The 3,327-nt window shown below is 37.1% G+C and overlaps 1 long non-coding RNA gene across 1 annotated transcript; it reads right to left on the minus strand.

Moving 5' to 3' along the window:
- Nucleotides 1–253: 253 nt before the first annotated feature.
- LOC127841060 (uncharacterized) lies at nt 254–768 on the minus strand. Its single transcript, XR_008030694.1, has 2 exons — nt 684–768; nt 254–538 (listed from the first exon to the last, which is right to left on the minus strand). It is a non-coding gene; the product is annotated as an uncharacterized LOC127841060 (long non-coding RNA).
- Nucleotides 769–3,327: the final 2,559 nt, after the last annotated feature.

Consider the following 3,327-nt stretch of genomic DNA (forward strand, 5'->3'; position numbering starts at 1 on the left):
GTTGTCGGGCGGGCGGGGGGGCGGGCGGGGTGGCGGCGTGCTCGAAAATGTTAAAGTTCTTATTTCATGGTATAACTTTGGTATGCTTGGACCTAGAGTCTTCAAACTTGACATGAAGGTTGGCCAGGATTAACAGATGACCACTGGTCATTTCAAGGTCATTCATTTGAAGGTCAAGGTCACTGTGACCTTCAATATAAAAAATGTTAAAGTTGTTATAACTTTGGTATGCTTGGACCTAGAGTCTTGAAACTTGACATGAAGGTTGGCCATAACTAGTTAGTAACCACTGGTCATTTCAAGGTCATTCATTTGAAGGTCAAGGTCACTGTGACCTTGAATGTAAAAATGTTAAAGTTCTTATTTCATGGTATAACTTTGGTATGCTTGGACCTAGAGTCTTCAAACTTGACATGAAGGTTGGCCAGGATTAACAGATGACCACTGGTCATTTCAAGGTCATTCATTTGAAGGTGAAGGTCACTGTGACCTTCAATATAAAAATGTTAAAGTTGTTATAACTTTGGTATGCTTGGACCTAGGGTCTTGAAACTTGACATGAAGGTTGGCCAGAACTAGTAAGTAACCACTGGACATTTCAAGGTCATTCATTTGAAGGTCAAGGTCACTGTGACCTTGAATGTAAAAATGTTAAAGTTGTTATAACTTTGGTATGCTTGGACCTAGAGTCTTGAAACTTGACATGAAGGTTGGCCAGAACTAGTAAGTAACCACTGGACATTTCAAGGTCATTCCTTTGAAGGTCAAGGTCACTGTGACCTTGAATGTAAAAATGTTAAAGTTCTTATTTCATGTTATAACTTTGGTATGCTTGTACCTAGAGTCTTCAAACTTGAAATAAAGATTGGCCAGTACTAGAAGATGACCACTGGTCATTTCAATGTCATTCATTTGAAGGTCAAGGTCACTGTGACCTTAAATGTTAAAATGTTAAAATTGTTATAACTTTGGTATGCTTGGACATAGAGTCTTCAAACTTGACATGAAGGTTTGCAAGCACACTTAGATGACCACTGGTCATTTCAAGGTCATTCATTCTAAGGTCAAGGTCACTGTGATCATATTTATGTGTCCAATCTATCTGCTAGAACTGGTGTGATAGAAACCTTTTGGAGTGATCATAAGGCTGTCTGGATTTCTGTGTAGGTATGTGAAAGCAAAACAATAAATAGTATTATTTCATCTAAGTTTATTTTCTTACATTTGATAATGAAATTGATGGAAACTTCAAACAATATGTTACTAATTTGCTAATAAAAAAATTGAGATCAAACTTTCCTAATTGTCAATTCAAGTTCATATTTGTGACCTTAAATGTTATTGTTGTTCATGTATAAGCATGCATTCAAAACATAACACAAGGTTTGCTCATGCCTTGAAAAGTACTTACATTTCATTTTGACCTTTGAACAATATTTCAGTAATTTAAGTATTGCATTGACAAAAACACGAAAGGTACTTTCCTGTCATTTAAATCAAAAATCCGGCTTCAATGCGGTCATCTCCGACCGCGGAACTCTTGTTTGTTTTTTTGCATAATATTTGCTATTATGACTCATTTCAAACTACGATAAGGTTACAAACTGACGTAAAACAGTACGCTGGCTGCCTGACAAAAGAACCGGAAACAGTAACGACTATTGATTGAACGCGCTGAATAATAAAACCCGAAATTAATCGAGCGCGTGGTTACACCTAACTATACGATTTTGTTTGTTCACTCGCAGAAAGTTGGGTTTTGTTACGAAACTTTCGATCGTTTTGAGAAAAAATTCGGACGCTGATTGGGATTTTTTCAGATGCCGATTGGGAATTTGGGAATTTTCGCTCAATTGGGAAAGTACCGTTTACCGGTACTTTATAAAGAAGGAGAAAATTCACTGCGTATGGGACCTATATAGGCTGCATATTATTTGCTTATGCATTGATTTTCTTTTTTTGGGTAAAATATTAGCAGTTAAGATCAAGTTAGTCCTACATACGTTTTAAGAAATGAGTTTTCAATCAAATAAATACAAGTTTACATATTTTTCCTGATAGCGCAATAATATGGGACCTATATGGGACCCTTGTGGGCATTCCCATATGGGCTAGCCCATATTGGTCCCAAATGACTCCCATATGGGCTTACCCATATGGGTTTGCCCAGAAACAGCCCATATGGGACCCATATGTGCATGTTTGCTGGGTTAATGCTTCCACTGGTGTCTCTTGAACAACATTATTTACAGTGTTTTTGGTAACTTTTGGTTCACAATACATTTTAGTGATACATTCTAGTGCATCCTGGTCACCTCCAGCACGATATGATATTGGCTCTAACAAATGTCCTAGACTACTCAGCACCTCAGAGTCATACTTCCTGATCCTTTTATTTATATTGTCAATCAAATTACCTATGTACACACACTTTAATGTTTCAAATTCACTATCAGATGATTGTTTATAATTCTTTATAGGTTCTCCTTTATATTTAGGCTGTGACTCCTCCTCCTCTCCAAACTCAATAGTTTCTTTCACCTCTTTCAGACCTTTACCATCATGTGTCAGGGCCCTCAATCTATTAAATCTGCCGCCGAAATTCGGCGGCAGTCCCCCACCAGAAAAGTATACTTTTTTCCCCTTTTAGAGAGAAAAAATTCCCCCTATAATTTTTTATATATTTTATTTTATTTTTTTTTAAATAGAAAGATGTGTCTCATGATTATTATATCTCAATTCTATTTCAATTTAATCTTTGCAAACATACTAAATTATGAAAAATGCAATGAATATAGTGCAAACATGTACAAATGTAATAATGAGAGAGTAAATAAAAAAAATCCCCCAAAAAGGGAAACGCTGCAAAAATTCCCCCTCCTAAGGGCTGCGGACCCCTTCCCCCAAAGTAGTATGAGGGCGCGGTGTGTTTTTAGCTCACCTGTCAGGAAGTTACATGGTGAGCTTATGTTACCGTGTGTCCGCTGTGTGTGCGTGCGTGCGTCTGTCAACAATTTGTTTGTGTAAACAGTAGAGGTCACAGTTTTCATCCAATCTTTATGAAATTTGGTCAGAATGTTTATCTTGATGAAATCTGGGTTGGGATTGCATTTGGGTCATCTGGGGTCAAAAACTAGGTCACTAGGTCAAATAATAGAAAAACCTTGTGTAGACAATAGAGGTCGCAGTTTTCATCCAATCTTTATGAAATTTGGTCAGAATTTTTATTTTGATGAAATGTGGGTTGGGATTGTATTTGGGTCATCAGGGGTCAAAAGCTAGGTCTCTAGGTCAAAAACTAGGTCAAATAATAGAAAAACCTTGCGT

This window comes from Dreissena polymorpha, chromosome 8, assembly GCF_020536995.1.
Source record: "Dreissena polymorpha isolate Duluth1 chromosome 8, UMN_Dpol_1.0, whole genome shotgun sequence".
Lineage (NCBI taxonomy): Eukaryota > Metazoa > Mollusca > Bivalvia > Myida > Dreissenidae > Dreissena > Dreissena polymorpha.